A 23,288-nucleotide genomic window follows, 5' to 3' on the forward strand; every position below is an offset into this window, starting at 1 on the left:
CTCTCTCTCTCTCTCTCTCTCTCTTCTCTCTCTCTCTTCTCTCTCTCCGACACACACACATTCTCTCTCTCTTTCTCTCTCTCTTCTCTCTCTCATTCTCTCTCTCTTCTCTCTCATTCTCTCTCTCTTCTCTCTCTTCTCTCTCCCCCTTCCCTCTCTCTCTCTCTCTCTCTCTGTCTCTCTCTTTCTGTGTCTCTCTCTCTCTCCCTCTCCCTCCCTCTCCTTTTCTCTCTGTCTCTCCTCTCTCTCTTTCTCTGTCTCTGGGTTTCTTGGAAATAAACTGTGTTTACATGTTAATATTTCACTGTAACCTTGGGCATGGGGAAGGAGGACATGTGAATTGAATTTACCCTAAACTGTATGGTTTCGAATGTGTCAGAAAACAGCTTTGGCAAAGTATGTTTGTTCCCTCTTTCCCTTCTACCCCAATTCCCCATCCTTATATAAGAAACCCTGTCTCATACCCTGTTTCTTTAAAACCAAAATAGCCCATGAGCTGCCCCTGTTGCTAGTTTCCTGGAGCTAGGGGCAAAGACAATGGGATTGCTTTCATATTCACATCCCAGAGGCCCTGCATGACAGACATCTTTGTTCCCAGGCCGCAGAGTCAAAGCTGCCTCTGTTTTTTAAGAAGTGTTACCAAATCTCAGTGTCTCCAAATTGCCTGGGTTCATTCTCCTGCTCCACGGCCCTTCACATCCCTCCCCTTGACCAAAACATGCAGACTCGATCCTCCCAAAATAGCATCTTGCAGGAAACGTGGCCGAGCCTCTCGCTCCAGATGAGGATTTCCAGAGCTGGGACTGTGTTGCTGAATCACTCAGGGTGAGATGTTGGGGGGGAGGCTGAGAGATGGAGGGGAAGGCTGTACCCGAGGGTCTGGAGAGGGAGGGAGAGGCAGGGCTGAGAAACCTCTTACAGTGATACTAGGAGATTTTTATAGCAGCGTTTACAAGTCTGAGAAAGAAGGTGAAACCTCACATGAGTCACTGAGCTGCTATTCACAAGCTGCCTGGTGAGACGTGAAAACTGGGGCTTGGTTGTCCATAAAGCAGAGAACCATCAACACCGGCTTACGACGTCCTCTCCCCTCATTAGATCCTCCCAGCCCCACCCCCAGCCCACTCTCCCCTGTGCAAACACACACACACACACACACACACACACACAGACACACACACGAAAAAGATGATGGTGTCCAAATGGTCTTTTGGCTCATTTTGTGAGCTGTTTCAGAAAAGAGTTAAAATGCATTTGACCTTTGGATGAACTCATTCCCAGGAATTCTTATTTCCCCACAGGAGTCTGTGGTTACCTGGTCACACAGAATATGGAATATGGGCAGTGTGAGAGCTGGAAATTCCAGGCCCTCAAGCAAGAGCTTCAAAAGAAACCCCTTTCATTGCAAATAAACAGGACCCAGCCGGCCCACCCTTTAACACAGGACTGCTTGGGTGGTATGCACACCTAGGGAGGCAGCCTGACAGTTGGGCTCCCCTTCCTCAGACTAGGGAGGACCAGAGGAGGGTCTGGAGTCAGAAGGTCTGGGCTGGAGTTCTGGCTTGGCTTCTAACAGCCTTGGGACCTTGGGAAAGTTCATTTGTCTCTCCTGGCCCTGGTTTCTTCACCTGTGAAATGAGGGGGACAGGGCTCTCACATCCTTTCCATTTCTGAATCCCAGGATCCTCGACCTTGCTCTCTGTTGCTACGTGTGGATCAGGGCATGTGAACCTTCAGCAAGAGGAAAAAGGGCATAGTTTTGGGGTTTGGCCCTAAGGTCGAACCAGGAACCATAGAGGAAGATGCTGAAGCCAGTTTAGGCTCCACTCAGGACAAAACTTCCTAACTAGAGGCAGCTAGGTGATACTGAGGTTAGAGCAGTGCACTTGGAGTTACGAGCACGCAAGTTCAAATCTGGCCTCAGACGCTTATTAGCTGGGTGAGCCTGGGCAAGTCACTTAACCTCTGTCTCCTCAATTGTAAAATACAGTTGACATAAACACCTACCTTCTAGGGCTGTTGCAAAGATCAAGTGAGATAGTATCTGCAAAAGATTCCTTTCAACTCTATGAAAAAGAAATCAGGCAGGAACTAAAAGAGATCAAGCTACAAAATGCTGAAAACCTGAACCCAAATTGAAGCCAGTCCCCATATCCTGACCTCTTTATTTTATTTATCTATTTGGGGGGGGGGCAATGGGGGTTAAGTGACACGGCTAGTAAGTGTGTCAAGTGTCTGAGGTTGAATTTGAACTCAGGTCCTCCTGACTCCAGGGACTCTATTCACTGAGCCACCTAACTGCCCTCTGATCTCTTTTTCTTCAGGGCTAATGCTCAGTCATAATGCTGCCATTTTCTGACCCTGTTGGGCTGACCAATTTGGGGATCCCATCAACAAGCCCACAGTGGTGTCCCCCCTTTTGTTGTTTTGGGGAATTTTAAATTTCCTATAACCCATGAATGAAAAAGATTCCATGTTGCAAGTTTGCTCAGTTTCACACACACACACGCATATTCACACATGTATGTACATGCACAATGCTTCCTGAAAAAAAGAATACCTGTATGTATATATATATATATATGTGTATATATGTATATGAGGGTGTACATATATACATACATATGACTTTAAACTTTGCAAAACATACTCGTTCTTATTTTTGAGGCAGCAAGAGGGTATAGTAAATAGGACCCTAAACTTGGAATCATGAAGACCTGAGTTCAAATCCTATCTTAGACACTTAATAAATGTGTGAACCCTGCAGGAATCACTTACCCTCTTGGTTTCAAAGTTCCTTCATTGTAAAATGAGAGGAGCTGGACTTGATGGGTTCCAAGGACCCCTCTAGCTTCAAATCTATAATTCTTTGATGGTTTCATCCATATGCTAATGCTGGGAGATTTCTTCCTCTTTGCATGACTATGAGCAAGTAGTTTTTCCCTCACTTGCCTCAGTTTCCTCAGTTCTATATAATAAAGATAATATTAGCACCAACTTCCCAGGGTTATTGTGATGTTTGAATGAGATATTTGTAAAGTGATTAGCACAGCGCCTGCCATATAGTAGGTGCTTAATAAATGCCTATTTTTCCCCCTCCCCTGCCCCAAGTATGGATATTGCCCAAGGCTCAGTCCTTTTTTCTCTTCTCTTTTCTCTATACCCTCTTGGGATCTAATCTCTTCCTGTAACCTTAATTATATGTACACATATATAAATAAAATGATGACATCAATCCCTGTGGAGATTATTCCCAAATTTCCATCTGCCCCCTGGACCTCTGCTCTGAGCTCTGGTTTCCATTTTTCTGTTGCCTGCCAGACATCATTACCTGGATGGCCTGCAGCCCCTCAGACTCTACCTGTACAAATTGAAGTCATCATGTTCCTGGCAACGCTTGCCCTTCCTGCCAGCTTCCCTCTGTCTGCTGATGTTCATTACCCTCCTTCCATTTCACCCAGATTAGAAGAGCTCAGAATTATCTGTGACTTCCCTCTCCCTCACCCCTCAAATCTAATCAGCTTCAGACTAGGTGCTCCCTTCACAATATTTCCTGCATCCATCCCTTCCCCTCCACTAACATGGCACCTGATTCAGCCTCTCATCTCCTCTCACCTGAACTAATGCCATAAGCCATGAACTGGTCTTTCTGCCTTTAGTCTCATTCTCTCTTCAATCCATCTAGACAACTGTCAGCTTAGCATTTTAACACATACATTGGACCACATCATTCCCTTGGTGAAAAACTTTGAAGTGTTCATGTCATGAATAGGATACAATACAACCTCCATTGTCTGGCCTTAAAGGCCACCCATAATCTGGCTCAAAAGTATGTTTCCAGCCTTATTTCACACTGTTCCCCTTTATGTCTTCTCAGGTTCCAACCAAGCTGAACTCTCTGCTCCCCAGTGTGCATTCTGTGCATTTGCACCAGCCTCACCAGTGCCTGGGACACATTTCTTGAACATACAGACACCGATACAGACATAGACACAAAGATTTAGATGCAGAAATAGGTCTAGAGACAAGATATAGACACAGACCTTCATATAGATATGGACATAGGCACAGATATGGACCTAGACACATTCCTAGAGATGTAAACATCGATACAGGTGCTCTCCTCATTTCCCACCAGACAGAACTGCTTTGGGACTTCTATGATCCCACTATGCCCTGGACACAGATGCCTTCTTCACCTCCTTTCCATCTCTGTTTTATGTCTTGTCTTCCTCCATTAGAGTGTAAGTTTCTTGAAAGCAGAGAGTGTCTTCCCTGATTACATGCCCTCTACCAAATATTCCCCCCTCTCTGCTTCCTCAGGTTTCCCTAGGGCACTTTGGCTTTCTTCTTTTCCCTTATCACTCTCTACCTTCTTCCTTAATTATATAGCTATGACACCATCTTTCCGCATTAGATTATAAACACCTTGAAAGTGAGCTCTTTTTTAAGGGGGAAGGCAAGGCAATTGTGGTTAAGTGGCTTGTCCAAGGTCACACAGATAGTGAGTGTATCAAGTGTCTGAGGCCAAATTTGAACTCAGTCCTCCTGACTCCAGAGCTGACTCTTATTCACTGCACCACCTAGCTGCCCCAGTTGAAAGAATTCTTAAGGGGCATCTGGTCTAGTTTCCCAATCAAGGCAGGTATCACTTGTAACATACCTGACAGCTGATGCTTCTGGCTTTCTGCCTGAACCCAATTCACAAGAAACCTGTTCCATATTGGAATGCTTGTAACGTTAGGAAGCTGTTACTTGTGATGATCTAAGACCTGTATCCCTGTCTACCTAGTGGTCCTGGTTCTGCTCTTGGGGGCAACAGTGAGCAAGTCTTCTTCCAAATAATAACCTTTTAAATTTTTGAAGATAAGGTTTTCCCCCCACCCCTATTTCCCTCTTGGCTAAGTATCCCCAGTTCTTTAAACTGATTTTCAGAACCCTAATCATTCTGGGCATCCTTCTCTGGAATGTCTTTTTTGTCATTACACTTCTTAAATTATAGTTTCCAGAATGGGATCCCAAACCATGGTCTAAACATCAGTGAGTTCAGTGGAATCATCACTGCCTGTGAAGTGGATACTATATTTTATTGGTGCTTGTCTCTTAATGTTCCATGCTTATGTTTCTGTTCTCATCTACATGACTGTAAAAGATGAATTACTGTAGCATAGGGTCATAGATTTAGAGCTGGAAAAGACCTTAGGCTCTTTATTTTAGAGGAAGAAATGAGGTCCAGAGGATCACAATCCTCTGAAAGAACTGATGCACATGTATTTCTGTGTGTGCTTTCCAAGAGGTCATCGGGCCTCATTTGCAAATCGTGGGAATGTCTTCAAATGTCATCTGCCAGATTTCCCTAGTCTAAAAGTTAAGATCACTTAAATGTGAGATTCCAGTCTTTACCTCTTTTGTCAGAGACAGTGTTGAAATCTTCAAGGATATGAAGTCTCACCCCAACTATTTAATTTGGTGAGGCTATGAAGAAGCCTCTTTCAGGAGCAGACAGGGCTGAATCAACAAGGAGGCTTCTGTTCCTGGCAGACTTCACTGGGGCTCAAATTTTCCAGAGGGTGAATAATGCTTCCCCAGCTCTTACTTCTAAGTGTCCAGCCTAGCAAAATCCCTTGGCTTGGATTTGGGGATAGCCTTTCATGGAACAGTCTGCCCTGGCTTTGTTTGGGTTCCCTTTCACTTAATGGAAGACAGAATCTCTGAGGAGGAAGGAACCACTAAGGTCATCTAGCCCAACTGCTGCCTGACTAGAGTCCCTGCCCATTCCTCTCATTTCTGAAATTATCTTTAACATACATTGGATATATCTTGTACCTTTTTTTTAATTTTTCAAATGCTTTATTAACTTCTGATTTACATCATTCATTTCTGTCAGATTTTGAGTTACAAATTTTCTCCCCATTTTTCCCCTACCCACCACCCCAAAATAGCAGTCCCACAGGATATCCCCTCCTCCAATCTGCTCTCTCCCATATCTTCTCCCATACCCCCTTCGACTTTTCCAGTAGGACATGTTGGATCTCTATGCCCCAGTGCCTGTATATCTTATTTCCCAATTACATCTAAAATAGTATTAACAATAGTATATATATATATATATATATATAAACATTTGATTTTAAAACTTTGAATTCCAGATTCATTCCTTTCCTCCTTTGCCACCCACCCTTACTGGGAATATAAGCACTTCCGCATAGGTTGTACATGTGTAGCTAATGCAAAATATTACCATAGTAGATACATTGTAAAAGACTGACTATATTTCCCTCCCTCTTATCCCACCTCCCACTTGTTCTATTCTCTACTTTGATCCCACCCCTTTTCAAAAGTGGGTGCTTCCAACTTCCCTCCCCTCCAGCCTGCCCTCCCTTCCATCATCCCCCCTATCATCCCCTTCCCCCCTATTCTCCTGAAGGGTGAGATGCCCTATTTAGTGTGTATGTCATTCCCTCCCTGAGCCAAATTCATTGAGAATAAGGTTGACCCATTCCCTTTTGCATTCCTATTCTTCCCCTCCATTGTAGCCATTTTCCCTAACCTCTTCTATATGAGATAGTTTACCCCATTCTGTCTCTCCCCATCTCCTTTAATTATATTCCTTTCTCACCTCTTAATTTCACCTTTTAAGTATCATCCCTTCCTATTAAATTGGTCCTGTGCCCTCTATCTGTGTATACCTGTAAACATAAAAACACACATTCACATATGTATTCATATGCCCATATACCTTCCTATATATATATATATTCCCTTCAACTATTTTCATACTGAGAAAAGTTTCATCAGTTACAATTATCGTTTTCCCATGTTGGAATGTTAATAGTTCAACTTTGATAATTTTTTTATGATTTCTTTTCCCTGTTTACCTTCTCATGCTTCTCTTGCTTCTTATATCTGAATGTCAAATTTTCTATTCAACTCTGGTTTTTTCATCAAGAATGCTTGAAAGTCCTCTATTCCACTGAATGACCATATTTTCCCCTGAAACATGATACTCGATTTTGCTGGGTAGGTGATTCTTGGTTTTAATCCCAGCTCCTTTGACCTCCAGAATATCATATCCCAAGCCCTTCAATCCCTCAGTGTAGAAGCTGCCAGATCCTGAGTTATCCTGATTGTGTTTCCACAATATTCAAATTGTTTCTTTCTGGCTGCTTATAATATTCTCTCCTTGATCTGGGGATTTCAGAACCTAGCTATAATATTCCTAGGAGTTTTCTTTTGGGGATCTTTTTCAGGAGGTTATCGGTGGATTCTTTCAACCTCTATTTTGCCCTCTGATTCTAAAACATCAGGGCAGTTTTCCTTGAGAATTTCTTGGAGGATGATGTCTAGGTTCTTTCTTTGGTCGTGGCTTTTAGGTAGTCCAATAATTTTTAAATTTTCTCTCCTGGATCTATTTTCCAGGTCAGTGGTTTTTCCAATGAGAAATTTCATATTGCCTTCTATTCTTTCATTTTTTTGGATCTGTTTAACAACATCTTGATTTCTCATATAGTCACTAGCTTCCATTTGCTCCAGTCTAATTCTGAAGGAATGATTCTCCTCATTGAGCTTTTGAGATTCTTTTTCCATCTGGCAAATTAGGCTTTTTAAGGCATTCTTCTCCTCATTGCCTTTTTGAGCATCTTTTGCCATTTGAGTTAGTCTATTTTTTGTGTTGATTCTCATTTCATCATTTTCTTGCATCGTTCTCATTTCTCTTCCCAATTTTTCCTCCACTTCTCTTATCTGCTTCTTAAGGTCATCTATGGCCTGTAACCAGCTCGTGGTTTTTTTTTTTGAAAGCTTTTGGTGCAGGAGTTCTGACTTCACTGTCTTCCTCCTGTTCCATGCATTGATCCTTTTGTCCCCCAAATAGGAGTCTAATGTTGGATTGTTTTGCTTGGTTTGCTTCCTTTGCCTGCTCATTTTGCCACTCAATTACTTAACTTTTTGGGCTTTTTGCTACAGTAGGACTCCGCCAAACTCTGGGGTTTTCTCAGCTGTCAGAGATATTAGTTGGGTGCCCTCTCTGAAGCCTCCACATGATCTGGCAAGCTGGTCATGCACCCCAGGATCTCCACCCTAGACTACAATCCAGATCCAAGCAGGTTAAAGCAAGAGCGATTACCCCTCAGACTGGTCACTTGGTCCCCCTACACTCTGCAGGCCAGGAGAGGAAACTGTCACATGGTAGCAGCCATGCAGTGGGGCCTCAGCAGCTTCTTGCCCCAGGGGCAAAAGCCAATGCACTCCCAACTACTGGGTCCCAAAGTCCATACTGCACTGACCTCTCACTTTGTCCTTAGCATCTATGTGTTGATTATTCTGGACCACCACACCTGCTGGTGATCTGGAGTCCCTCCAGCCAGTGGTTGGTCAGGCCCACCCTGGGGCTAAAACCTCTGTCTTTCACAGGCCGGGGTCGGCTCCCAGAGTGCTGTGCTGGCCGATTCCTGCTGGCCTGCCGAGCTGTCCTCAGCAGGAGGTTAGCTTCTCTGTTTCATTTTGTGGGTTCTGTAGCTCCAAAGTTTGTTCAGAGTCCACTTTTACATGAATTGGAAGTGGTAGGAGCAGCGCGGAGGTCCTGTTTCTACTCCGCCATCTTGACTCCCTATTTTGTACTTTTAAAATCTTGCTCATCTGTCCCATTAGAATGTGACTTCTTTTGGTTCCTGCCCCTGTACATAAACAAGGTGCCTTTGAAAACCTATGGTCTTTAGGTTTTTCCTTTTTTCCTCTCTAGTAAAATATAAGATCCTTAAGGGCAGGATCAATTTTTGTTTTGTCTTTGTATTTCCAGCATCTTGCATATAGTAGGTGCTTAATAAATGCTCAAACTTTTTTAAAAAAATTTTTGTCTTTATTAATTAATTTGTTTGTTTACTTTTTAGTTTATGAGATTGGGTTCCACAATCTCTTGAGTTTCAAATTTTCTTCCCCTCCCTCGCCCCCCCCCCCCATGGCGGCATACAATCAAGTATAGATCTACAAACACTTTCACATTAGACATTAGTCAGGTTATAAAGAAGAATTGTAACAGATGGAATAAACAATGGGAAAGAGGAAACAAAACCAAACAAGAAAAAAAGAGAGCAGGTAATTTGCTTCAATCTGCATTCCAACTCTGTTCTTTCTAGTTCTTTCTCTGGATGTAGACATCTCTCTCCATTATGAGTCTTTTGGAGTTGTCTTATAACCCTGCATTGCTGAGAAGAGTCCAGTCCATCAAAGTTTGTCATCACACATATGTTGGGTCTGTAATTGTGTACAGATTTCTCCTGGTTCTGCTCTTCTCACTCACCACCAGTTCATATATGCCTCTCCAGGTAAATATGAAGTCCATCTGCTCCTCATTTCTTATAGCACAATAGTACTCCATTACATTCATATACTACAACTTGTTCAGCCATTCTCCAATTGATGGGCATCTCCTTAATTTCCAATTCTTTGCCACCACAAAAATTGCTTCTATAAATATTTTTGTACATATTGGTCTTCCTCCCACTTGTATGATCTCTTTGGGATAATGCTCAAACTTTTAAAGACATGACTTCCTTAAAAGTAGCAAGTATTTTCATCTTTCTTTGTATCCCCTTAGTTTATCATAATAATAAAAACTAGCACAGAACTTTAAGACTATCAAGATTTTAACTCATTTGACTCTCACAGCAAATCTAGGAGGTAAGTTCTGTTATTATTCCCCTTTTTACAAATGGTGAAACTGAGGCACAGAGAAGCTAAGGATTTGTCTAGGTAATACAGCTAGTAAGTATCGGGGGCAGGATTCAAACTCAGGTCTTCCTGATTTCCAAGCTCTGTGCTCTATCCTTTGTACCACCTAAGCACTTAATAAATGCTTATTATTGGCTGGCTTGCTGTTATTTTTGGACTGATCAAGAATTCCTTCTAAGCTGTTTGGTGACCAGCTGATAACCTAAAGACCAAATTTCTTAATTGTTTTGTTTGTAAGTCACACATTGATTCACATTGAGCTTGCAGACCACTAATACCCTCTAGATCTCATATACGTAAATTGCTACAAAGCCTAATCTCTCCGATCTTATGAATGTGAAGTGGGTTTTTTTTTAATGCCCAAACATAGGGTTTTTCATTTATCCATGCTACATTTCATCTTATTAAACTCATCCCCATTTTCTATTTAGACTGCCAAGATCTTTTTGGATCCTGTATGTGAAAGGTAAAAGTGTGGTTTCTCAGAGACTGTCTGCTAAAGTAAGTAAGTCCTTAGGTCTTAGGCCTAAGTTTCCATTTTCTAGAAATCATGTGACTTTGAAACTTTAGAAATATTTCTGCATAGTTGCTCTATTCTACTCAGTCCTTCTCACCCAGTTTACCATGGAAGAGTTAAATTTCTATAGAACTGCAAGAATTGCTGAACAAGACTACTGATAAGGGAGAACAGGCAGTAACCTTGGAAAAGAAGCTCAGTTCCTGGTTCCCAGACAAAAACTCATAGATAATACTAAAAATAATGAAGAATGGAAGGAGCTGGCAGCAGCAGGTGGATTTGACCAATCAAGGGACAGACAGTACCCTTGGGACCCTCAAGTCCAAACAAAAATGTATCAAGGGTAGACTGAAAGGAGGGGTCCAGTATTCTGAGGTTGTAATACACTGACGTAATGGACTTAATGTATTATGTAACAAGATTAGAGCCTCATTAGTAATAATTATGTTAATATTCATAACCCTTGTTTATTTAACCCAGCTTTAGCTTATGTATGGTGGTCTTCTCTCTCTCAGTGCTGTCCCAGAGACTTCTCACGAGATTCTAATAAATCTTTCTACCTTCACTTTAAGAGGTCTTCAAGTAGCCAATTTGGGTTAGGGTCTCCATATCCCACACAGATCCTGTCATTCAGTGTATATGATATCCTTCCTCTGTCATCTGAAAATTGCTTGATTGTACATCTATGCCTATTTCTCTTAAAAGGAATTTCAGGAAAAAGAGTATGCTGTAATGGTAATGTAATAGGAAGATCTTCCCTGTCCATTAACAGGCCTATGTGACCACGTGTCCCCTTTTCCCTTGGAACATGAGCCGTGTTCCCAGGTCTAAAGGTACACAGGTATTTTAATCACGGATGTCTTGCTGCTTTCACAGCTGATGGGGGAGCATCTTGAGGAAGGAGGAGTTTGCTTACAGGGAGGCTTGCTCACAGGGAGGCTTTCACACTTTGTGGTACTAAGCTAATTAGGCACTGAGTCACAAAGTTTGTGATGCCTTCCTCCTACTCTGAGCCCATTAGTTGAAAACCATGTATACTGGGAGGTTGGTATTTTACTTCGGGTGCTCCCTTGTGAAAAGGACCTTTGGATTCCCTGGATGGAACTCTTGGTAGCTGTTTGTTAAAAGCCCCCACCCCCCACCCCAGATGTTGGGGCTCTCCCGGTCTGGTGGGGTATGTAGGTGGTTGTATTACTTTGTTCAGACAGCTGGAGCCCTGTCTGTTGGATTCTTTCCTGAATACTCCTTTCTATTTATCTGTGCTTATCTATCTGTTAATTAAAGAAAGATCTTTAACCTCTTTAAAGCTGCCTTTCCCTTAGAAATGCAGGGCCAAAGAACCTGTGCAACAGCCCACCCCGTGTGTTGGGGGGGGGGGCTTGCTAACCCTAAAAAAGAAGGATTTGCTCCAAATTTGTCTGTTCCTCCTTTTTGGTTTTGGGGTCCCCAGTCCCGTCAGCTGCTTGCCTTCTGTGCCCCTACATTCCATTCCCTTTTAGAGGTCACCAACGGCCCTCCTTCCTCTGTATCACCCCACCCCCAATTCCGAATTCACTCCACTGAGATAGAAGCCCAGTGTTCGTAGAGAGCCTGCTGATTGGACACAAGTCGAGGAAGGAGTCGGAAGGTGATTGGAGGAGCTGGGGGACGGTCCGCTCCCCTCCCCCACCTTTTTCTATCGAGTAGCTGGTAGTTCTCGCTGTGAGGGGGAGAACAGGCACATGACACGCAGCCACCAATGGGAGACCGTGGTCAGAGAGAGCGTCATTATAATATGATAATGAGCCCTCAGCCTATAACTAAAGGGCAGTTAACGCCTCTCCAGCATTCCTCTTTCGCACCTTACGTTTGCTGTTGTTTTTTTTATTTTCTGGCCTGAGGAAAACATTCCCTGGCCCTTACACAGGCACAGGCCTTGGCTCCTTTGTGACACACTCTCTGTCTTGTCACTAGAACACGTTTTCTATTTGTTTTTCTTTTAAGTCAAACAACCTGAGGAGAAATAGAAGCCTCGGCTCGGCGAGCCCTGAACGAAGGGCAGCCTCAGGCTTACGCAGCCTCTCCTCAAACACAAATCCGAGCCTCCGACCTCTGGAGGTGGCGGGGGGCAGAGCGGGAGGCCGAGTTGGAAGGAGGAGAACTTGACGAATGTATTTGGGAACAGTCATTGGTCGGGCTTGAAGGAAAGGGGTTCCCCACTTCTCGACTCCGGGGTGCAGGGCCTGGTGAAGCCCCGCCGGGCGGACAGAGCCTTTGAAACTCTAGGAAAGCAAAGTCCATTATTGCGAGGGAGAGGATCCCGAGCAGAGAAAATGGTTAGAATCCGCCCTGGAAGGGTGAAAAAAAGTACGAGAGTGCTTTAAAACTGAAAACTGCAAGGGAGAAACGGCATCTGCAGCCTAAAAAAATAGGCATTGGAGTAATTTTTAAAATGGTGGCAACGCCCGGTGGTCCGTGGTGGTTTAAGTTTTCCAAAGAATGGAACAATTTGCGAAAGGAAACATTCCCTTGTAAAACGCTCAGCTTCGATAATAAAGCTGTAATGACACATAAAATGGGCAAAATTAGAACCCTGTGGGGGCGTCATTGAGGAAGAAGTAAAAGCAGTTGCTTAGTGGGACCGTGAGCTTGACAATCATCACTTTGGCATTCTGATGTACACTAGTTTGGGGTTTTAGTCAGATTTTTTGGCTCAAATAATCTTCATTGGGATGTACTGTGAGGTGTTATCAAAAATGATCAGCTAAAAGATTCTCATAGCAGCATTGGATATAATTGAGAAAAGAAATCTGCTTGTCTCAACAATGGGAGGAAAATAAGTCGTGTGGGGAAGAAGGGTCGTTCAAATATGAAAAGTACAAAGAAAATACAGGAAAGCTTGGGAAACAAAGCAGACTAGAAAGTGAGCTAGAATAATGGAGTTCACCCAAACTCCAGCAGCATAGATTAAAAAGTGAATGAGAAATATTTTAATGGAAGAATTTAATATCTGAAAAAATACATAATTTACATGCTGAAATCAAGCCGCGTGTTGTATGCCGTGTCATTTGCATGTCAAGTTCGATTGTTAATTTTCATGCTTATAGCTTATTTGAGAGATTCTTATGGGAATAAATATGAATAATTTTCTAAAAGAAGTATCTTTGAGAACATACTAATTTTTTACAGCTAGAATAATTGTGGATGAATCTGCTAACACCAATTATCTTGGAGAAAAGAGAAGGGGGAGTGAAAATACAGTCTCTGGAATGTAATAGCTGGAATTCACAAGGGTCTGGATCTTAACTGAAATTTCTTTAAATTTTCTACTGATATTTTGAGGTATTTAGTTTCCATTCAATATAGGTGTGAAGTCCATTCTCCACCTGCAAGCATTTTACATTTAAAATAATGGAAGCTGTAAAAGTTTGAAGAGGTCCTGATATGATTTACATAGAGATGAAAAAAATTGAGACTAAGGAAAATTAGAAATGAAACTTGTCACTGAAGTTGTATGGGCTATAATGAATCAGCTTCTTTCTATTTCATGAATCTTAAGATAAAAGGGCGTTTAGAGATGTTCTGATCGAATCTGTTTATTTTGTAGGAGATGAAAGAAGGTTCAATGATGTGCTCAAGGTCACATAGGTCTTGTGTAACATAATTGTTCCTTGACTCTAAAGCCAATGAAAATTTTTCTTTTTTTTTTTTTTAAGGACATATATTTCAGTAGTTTATAACCTAATAATATAAGGAGGAAATAGAACTCTGAAAAGGGAGGTCCGGTTGTTTTTTTCAGACTAAGTGTTTTCCAGAACTGGTTACAAGGTTGTCTTAGTGCCATATGTACAGCACTTTACTATTGTAAAAAAAAAAAGTCTTACTTGTTCAAGTATATTTTTCTGATTCTTTATCTAACTTGTTTTAGCTAGGGCAGCCAAAGTATTTTGGTTTCTGCACTGTCCCCTTTAACATGGATGTAATGCCTTGTCATGGGACAGCTAGGTGACATAATGGATAGACTGCTGGACCTGAAGCAGGAAGGCCAATCTTCATGAGTTCAAATCTGCCTTCAGAACTCTTAGTAACTAGTATGACTGGGAAAATCATTTAACCCTGTTTGCCTCTTTTTTCATCTGTAAAGTGAGCTGGAGAAGGAAATAGTGAACCACTCCAGAATTTCTGCCAAGAAAACCCAAATGGGGTCATGAAGAGTTGGACACAACTGGACAAAAAATTCTTTCCTTGGAATAGATGTGTTCCTAAATAGCTGTTTATAAGTTTTAAAAATCAAATATATCACTAAGGAATGTCAACATTTAAAGGAATGTTATAGTCAATCTGTTTGTAAAACATAAAACCATTAAGTTCTGGAGTTTTAAAAAACCAAGATGCCCCTGGATCTGATATGCTCAGTATGTTATAGAAGTAATATACAAAGTAATTCTATAACATACACTGGTCTGTTCCTTAAAGGTGGTTTATTACTTCAATACACTTTTCTGTCCAATAAGATCATAGATTTAGAACTGAAAGTCTGATGTCCTTGTTTCCTTTCTCTTCCCCCCACCCCCTCCCATTTTACAGGTGAGGAAATTTAGCTGAGAAAGATTTAAGTGACTACTTCTCTAAGGTCACAGGTATAAAGTGACCAAGCCAGTTTAAAAACCCAGGTCCTCTGACTTGAAAGCCTGACAGTTCATCACAGTCCTTGGCATTGCTTATTCTTTGATGGGGCTGAACCTATGTCTGACACTCTTATAGGATACTCTTAATTTTCAGGTCTCTTTCTTTGTTCCAGATTTGCCTCTCTTCATTATGTAATAATACATAAAAATAGCATGGAGGAGGGGAAACTTCGGATGGTGTCAGATTGATAGGTTATAAGGCCAATTGTGGGTCCTCATTACCTCAAACCTGAACTGTTATTGCAAGAGTTGGTCTCCCTGATTCATCTCTCCCCCCTCCAGTCTGTCATTCTCCACTGTACTATCAAAGTTATCTTCCTAAAGTGCAGGACTGACCACATATCACATCTCCTCTCTTCACTGTCCCCCCCGCTTCCACATTCAGTAAATTCTAATGGCTACCTATTCTAAGATAAATACAAAATCCTCTGTGTGACTAATAAAGCCCTTCAATAGTGGCTCCTTCCTACCTTTCCAGTCCCTGTAAAAACTTTATTTTCCTTTATATGCTCTGTGATCCAGTGACAATAGCTTTCTTCTGTTCCTCACATGTTCCATCTTCTAACTGTGAGTTTTCAGTATTGTTCCCCATGCCTGGAATTCTCTCTATGTATCTTCATTCAAGACTTGGCCAAAGTTTCACCTTTTTAAGAAGTTTTTTGCCATCTCTTAATTCTAGTAGTAGTGTTTTTACTCAGAACTAACTCTAATTTATCTCATACATATTTCCTATGAATATAGTCATTGGCAAATTGTTCCTCTTCATCACCTAGGGGACCCCCCCCTCATTGGATTGTGAGCTCCTTGAGGGTAGAGATTATTTGTCTTCTTCTCCCCAGAGTTTAGCATAATGTCTGACATATAGTGAGTGCTTTTAGATTTGAGTAGATTAGAGATTGCTGCATTGTCATAGGAAATCTAACATTTTGGGATCTATAACTTGGAGCTACTTGTAATTAGTCTAAGAGTTGGGTAAGGGTATTGTTCGTTATCCAAACCAGAAAATGGCACTACCTACTCGGCCTGGGACAGCAGCTTTCTACTTTGTGCCATTGCCAAATGGCTTATGGTGTGTCCGGGCAACAAAGTTCACCTCAGTACTCAGGAAACTGAATGGTTGTGAGGATTTTTAAAAATAAATTTTAGGGGTGTCTAGGGGGGCCAGGCACAGTAAATAGAACACCAGCCCTGGAGTCAGGAGGGCCTGAGTTCAAATCTGACCCCAGAAACTTGACACACTTATTAGCTGTGTGACTTTGGGCAAGTCATTTAATTCCAGTTGCCCTCCAGAAAAAAAAAAAGCCAAAAAAAAATTTTAGCTTGTATCCACAAGTACAAGTATTTAAATATATAAACAAGAACAAATTAAAATAGCAAGAACAAAATCTTATAAATGATTGTTTATGTTAACTGGTAAACTGTTAGGGATTTTAAAAATTGTTTATTAATAAAATCTTTATGCAAGAGGCAACTGTTAAGAGGGTCCCAGTTATGCTTTGGGGGACTTTTGTTTTTGCCTTGAAACCACCATGTAGATGGCCTTGGGAACATTAGTTATCTACTATCTTTATTTACAAACACATAAGCTCTTGGGGCTCAAAACAAAGTTTTATTTAAAGTAATGTTTGAGCCATAGAAAATAACACCCCTCCCCATGGTAGGCAGTTCTTTCCCAGAGACCTCCTGCACAGTCTGAAGGGATTAAAGTACTGCCTTAGGTAGAACTCCAAGCAGTTTTGTCAGGATTGGATTTTCCCATCTTCGTGTTTTTCCCCATGTGTTCAGTGGGGGTTACTTGGCTGTCTATTTCCTCACATTGTGATCCATATCTCTCTTAAGCAGTTTTCTATAGACGGTGGTCCTTCTTTACTACCACTCCTCCATCTTTCCAATCCAGAAGCAGTTTCCCAGTGCTTGGTTTTGATTCTGCTGCTCTACAGTTCAACTCTTGCTACATATGGTGTTTATCACTCACATATCTGCTCAGTTCTACTAACTATTTTTGACTCTCCTTAAGCTTGTGGCACCCATTTCCTTTCTCATATGTCCAGCCCATTAACAGGGACTGTTTGGGACAAATTTCCTAGTGTGGTAACTCCCTTCCCACTCCGGAAAAGCCACACACGTTTTGGTTAGTCTTAAGCCTTCTTTTGTGCAAAGTTCTATGAATTGAGTCTCACACAGTAGACTTAGTAGGTATGAAGTAGTTAGATTATGGAGTGAATAGAGTCAAGAGAAAGCCGAGTACAAATCCTGTCTCCAGCACTTCATAGTTGTCCTACTCTGGGCAAGTCATTTAACTTAGTTGGCTTCAGTTTCTTCATCTATAAAATGGGGATAATAAAATATATCTCCCAGGGTTGTTGTGAAGATAAAATGAGATAGTTTTGAAGTACTGTGCAAACCTTGAAGTGTTATATAAATACTATCTCTTATAATGGGAAAAGGAGATAAAGTTACAGGAACTTCTTAAATCGTAATTCAAGTGTATCTTGGCCCCAACCCCCATATAGATATAGAAAGGATTTGGGGGCAACCACACTTATATTATAAATTGCTCTTCAGCCTGCTACTTAATTCATTTCCATATCTAATCTCATTCTGAACTTTAAGATAATCTAGAAGCATGTATGAATACTTCATTAATAAAATGTTGGCATATCTCTGTAAGCAAGGTATAAATGGATGGGGTCTGGGATTGACCATACTCAATTAAAAGTCTCCTGTCAGTATGCTACTTGACTCAGTCTCTTATTCTCCTGAGCTCTAGAGTAATCCACAGATATGTTTGCATAATTTATTTCTCATCTGTAAACTTCTGTCCCATTGCTTAAATCTCTGCCAACTGTTTCTTTTCATGCAGGGTTGAGTAGCTTTATATTAAACCAAAGTTACAGTCCTATTCTCTTTAAACAAAAGTTGTTTTGGGGGGGTTGTTTGTTGTGGGTTTTTTTTTATTCTGTACACTAAGCTTGCACCATGTGAAAGGATAGTATCTTAGAAAGGATAGTAACTTTTAATAAGAAACAGTATTTCCAAAAACAATCTGCTGGCTTCTTACAAGCTCTTTGTTGAATCTGTCAGTATCTTTTTGTATAACTCAGCACCTCTTTATAATCTTATCATATGATAATTCTGATGAGAAAGTTTTATAATACTTTTTCTTTGCGATTCCTTATAGATCCTTATGGGTGTCAGATAAAAAATATTTTTCTCTTCCATCAGGAAAAGCAATTCATAGGTATTCCACAACCTTAAACTGCATTTCTCAACATTCTATTTGACTCTTAAAGCTACTGAAATGCCTACCAGAAATTATACACTAGAACCCCCTTAAACCTGCTAGAGGGGACCCCTACTAGGTTCCTTGGAAACCACCTAATAGGCTCCAATAGTAAAGAAATGTTTCACCTGTGTTGCTAAAAACATGCCACAGATTCCCATGGATTCAGGTCTGTTTATGTTTGTATCCAAGGCTTTGCTAAGGGACTATGGCTTTGCTTCATTTCAGTAGAAATAATACTAAGGCTTTGCTTCAATAAGAATAATACTGAGAATGCTTTGCTTCAATAGAAACAATGCTAAAGACATTTCACCCCTTAGAAACATATTCTGTTGCTAGCAATTACATTGTCTATAAAATTATGTCTAACAGAAAGCTCAGGACTTTCCCTCTGAGAGGCAGTCATCAGCTGGTTAATAAACACTCCTATCAAATTATAATTGGCTTTGCTGTCCTGTTTCTCTGATGTCCAGTACACTACAATAATACCTATAGTCTCCTAGGCATTCAATACAGCTAATCTCAATCAGCTAAGCTAGAGTCTACTTCATTGAATAACTTCTGTCCCAGTTGTAATCATCTCTACTATAAATTACTTCAGTCTTCTCTATGAAGAAGTAAATAGTAGTTAGCTATTTCAGAGAAAATTATTTCAGATGCAAAATTATCATGATCAGAAGTGTCCTCAGCACCAGCCCTGGAGTCAGGAGGATCTGAGTTCAAATCTATTCTCAGACACTTTTGACACAATTGCTAGCCGTGTGACTTTAGGCAAGTCACTTAACCCCAATTACCCTCCAAAAAGCAAAAAAAAAAAAGATATTAGTAAGGGGCAACTAGGTGGCCCAGTGAATAGAGCACCAGCCCTGGATTCAGGAGGACCTGGGTTTGGATATGGCTTCACTTTGGTGAGGTCTCCACTACCACCATTTGGTTCATTTATAATAACAGTGTCTGCCAGAATCTTCTTCATCCTCTTTGTATCTCAATTGTTTTCTCCTAGTCATGTTAGGAAAATGGGGTTTTGACCATACTCAATTATGCCTCCTGTCAGTATGCTATTTGACCCAGTCTCTTATTGTCTTTCCTCATGATGCCTCTTAGCATGGTGATTGAAGTATTGTTCTCCTAGGTTCTCTACTTTTTGACTGGCAATAAGCTATTATAGTCTCTATAGTGCAGCCTTATGTCGAACATGTCACATAGCAGTCTTTTTCCAACAGTTCGAACTCCTCTCATATCTCACCTAGAGTCCTCCTATCTAGTCGCTGTTTTCCAAGACTCTCTCCATTTTAAAGTTACAGTGATAATACACAGTCTCTGTGGAAGGAGCCATTGAAGTTGGTGTTACATTTCCTCAGATAGCTGAAAATTTTTAGCTCCTAAAACTCATTCTGGTTTCATCAAATTCCCATTAACAGAAAGCAAGGCAGGTTCAACTTTAAGAGGCTACATCTAATAGATAAGTATCTAGCATAGAGAGAATATAATACATATATTGTCGTTTGTAGCACACACTGGGGATGTAACCATCTGTAGCACCAATGCTATATTCACTGTGTCCACAATCACTATAAACATAGCTGCATGGTGCTCAATCACAAAATATAACAGACTCTCCATACAGAAGACAGAAGCAAGTAAAACATTTATTCAAACACTAGAAAACCAGTAAGCCTATTCCATCATAGTAACAAAGAAGTTATTAAGCCACAACAGCATAGAAAACCACAGCATCCTTTAGCCTTCCCATGAACCAAAATAAGACCAATATTTATTCACAAGTCTATCTGTCTCCCTATGAACTGTGCTCTTCTCCCAGCCTTCTAGTCTAGATCTGTCTCCCAGCTTCCTGTGGTCTTTCAGCAAACTCCTCCCACCACAGGCTCCTTGTGATTATATTCAGCCTATTAGGTGACAGAGTTTATTTTCAAAGCAGGAAAGGTCTTCAAATTCCCTTATGCTTATTAAGGAGCAGGGAAGATCTTCAAATTACCATTACCATTATACTATCTCCATGCTCTCTGGGTTAGTTGGGTTCACTCAGCATGCCCTTACTTACTTTGCAGGTCTGGGGGTCTCATGCAACTACAACTCAAACTCTTTCAGGATCCTAAGGCTTAGAAATCTTGGAGATTGGAGGGCAAATGTCTTTTTACTAGTATTTGGACTCTCTGACTCAAGCTCCACCAATGAGCTTTCCATGACCATAAACTCAGTCATCATAATGCCAATAAATCTTAAAGATTAAAGATGCATTTAAGAAAAAGGCAAAATCATGAGTAATTAATTAGTACATCACAGCTCTATCCCCATGTATTTGAGTTACACTCTACCCCAAATATATACAGTGTGTCCAATATCAGTTAGAGAGAGGGCTCACACTTAGAGAAATCTAATGGGGAGGTGCATATGAATGCAAAAGAAAACTCATTTCTTCAGGGGCAACTCACACCTTTGGACTGAGGCTTCACTATCCTTGGTCCCAAGCCATTTCTTAACCCGCTCCTCTGTTCGTAGCCCTCACTGCCTTACGAAATGGCAAATCCACCCCTATGCTGTTCTGTTAAGCACTTTTAAAATGTTTTGAAAAACATAGTCACTACATTTCGGTGGTTATGGCAGTTGACAGTAAGGTCACAACAGAGCTTTACTACTAACTTTTAGAGAAAACCTCTAGGAGTAAGGAGGTATATTCTCTTCTCTTGCAACTTACCTATGTGACACCCACAAATTACAATATCTCCGTACTGTATCACTGGGGTTTATATTCTTTTTAAGAAGCTTTTCAGGATTTATTGGGAAATGTCAGTTTGTGGTTTAGTCCAAGGACCTCTCTGTAGTTTGTCACCAGCTGGTATAGAGCCACTTACTTAGAAATCAATATAGTAAACCCGTTTTTCTGTTGGTTTGTTTTTTGTTTTTACTGTCTACAAAAGAGAATTTGAAAGTGGAGCAAAAGGTGGCAAAAGTGGCACCTTGCCCAGGGCTGGATTCTGTGTCTTTGGGGATGACCTTAGTTGAGAGCTGTCCAACTTGCAAACTTCTTAGGCCTTCAGATAGATAGCTTAGACTAGAGAATGATTGCTAATGGCTGGTTGCTGTGGGTCACATGACAGAACGCACAGTGGCAACCCTACATTTTTTTGCTGGCTACTGGAAATTCTTTGGCAGCTGCAACCAGCCCATGGACTATGTGTTGTGCTGGTCTACCTTAGTTTATCTTTAAATCTCCTGGCAGTAATCTCAGGGATCATTTGGGGCTTAATTCCATTTGTGGATAAGCTTCCCAAGGTCTGGAGGCATCTATTAGCCATCTACATTGTAACTCATATGCCCTAAAGTCAGGGTTGGAATGATTCTTCTATGAGGGACCCATTCTACCCTATGGTGGTAGCCACACTTGGTGGTGCCATCACTAAGCAAAACTATCATCCCTAGCTTATCAAGGGAGCTCTTTGTCCTGGGATTTCCTTAATAGGGTAGTAATTAAAGCTTAGTGTGGTTGAGTTGAATCTCAGCTTTTTATCAAAGCTCAGGGCTTCAATGCCCTTGAGTTCAATCTTAAAGGTTTTTCCTTAAGTAACCATTGCCTTACTCTCTCAGTGCTTCTACTAGAAATCTCTGAATAGGAATTATGTGGTCAAGAAGTCTTTGTTCTCTTGTGGTGCTCAGCTCGCTCAAGGATTTGTGTGGTTACTTCAAACAAATGACCAAAAACTTGCAGTTTGGGCACTTTCAAGCTTTAGTCCTCAAAGTTCTACCACCCAGGAGGAAAGAAAAGGCACCAGGACGTTGAGGCCTGTTGTAGCAGAATGACATTAGGACAAGATTGCTGCCAGAGGTCAGGAATGGGATTGGTGGCAAGCAGGACCCCCCTAGGTTGCAGCTGTGAGGAAAATCAGCATTGGTAATAAAGCTCTTTTAATAAATTGTTCTTGGTAACTAGGTGTTGAGGACCACAGGCAAGTGGGACTCGGACCCTGGCAGCTGAACAAGCCCTCTCAGGTGTTCTGGCCTGCTGATCACCTGGATCAGTTCCCCAGCCCCCAGGAAAAGCACATGTGTGAGGATTAGGTCCTTGAGATAAGCATGGCATTTACACCCACAGCCTGGGACAAAGAAGCACACGAGGTCCACAGGGGAAAGAAGTTAAGAAGTCTGGTATAAAAGCCTGGATGTAGAATCATAAAGTTGGCTTTTCACTTTCACCACCATTTGGAGAGTCCCGTCTCTTTTTATACACTAGCAGGCTCTGGGTCAGTGATTCTTTCTCAGCCCTGTCTGGAGATGACAGGGCTCCCCAAAATTGGGTCCCCACAACTAGGGGTTAAGCTCATTTGTCTCTAAGCTACTCCAAGGAATGTAAGTGCTGTGGCTGTCCTCTAAATTTCAGTGTTTCTGGACAAAACTCCCCTATCCCACCCCAATCACTGGTGCTTGCTGGTCCTGGACTAATTCCAGCCTAGCTAAAGGAGAATCCAGAGTTGTTAGGTAGTTGAGCACCGCCCCCTCTGGTGACTTCCACGGTTGCTCTAGATTTCTGGTCTCTCTCTGAGGTTGAATCCCCTCTCAAAAAGCTTCAGTCTACTCAGCTTAGTGTGTTAGTGACAAAACTCTGATTTACTCTTTCACTTTGTAGTTTAGTACCTCGTGCTTGTTTGAAAAAGAAAAAAGTCTTAGCTTGGTGATGAGTACCGTATCACTTCCCATGCTTTTCCACCCACCATTGCACAGGACTTTAGGTCTTGCTGCCCCTGCCTAGACTGAGGGCCTTTTCCTCTTGATCATCACATGCTGGTTCTCAAAATCTCTTGTTCCTTCTCTCCATTTTCATCAGTCTCTCTAACTTGGAGAGGTCTTCAGATGAAGCCCCAGGAGCAATATGACTTTAGGCTAGTTAACACTTTTTCAGCTCTTCTGTTAGGTCCTGGGTTCCACTCAGGGCTTGTTATCACCAAGGCAATATTCACAGCACCAATGGGGACTAAGAATATGCTGGTGTAGTTCTGAATTGCAAAATTTAACAGACTCCACATGAAAGACAGAACCAAAGCATTTATTTAGATACCAGAAAGCCAAATCCCAACAC

At 41.4% G+C, this 23,288-nt stretch overlaps 1 long non-coding RNA gene across 1 annotated transcript in view; it reads left to right on the forward strand.

The window, feature by feature from the left end:
• Positions 1-564: 564 nt before the first annotated feature.
• LOC138161434 (uncharacterized) overlaps positions 565-23,288 on the forward strand; it is a 134,284-nt gene continuing 111,560 nt past the window's right edge. The window contains exon 1 of the long non-coding RNA XR_011168355.1: positions 565-825. This is a non-coding gene — a long non-coding RNA (uncharacterized lncRNA). The remainder of the gene's footprint in view (positions 826-23,288) is intronic.

The sequence above is a fragment of the Petaurus breviceps genome, unplaced genomic scaffold (genome assembly GCF_028583685.1).
Source record: "Petaurus breviceps papuanus isolate PSGF00001 unplaced genomic scaffold, PetGlider_PUasm1.0 185, whole genome shotgun sequence".
NCBI lineage: Eukaryota > Metazoa > Chordata > Mammalia > Diprotodontia > Petauridae > Petaurus > Petaurus breviceps.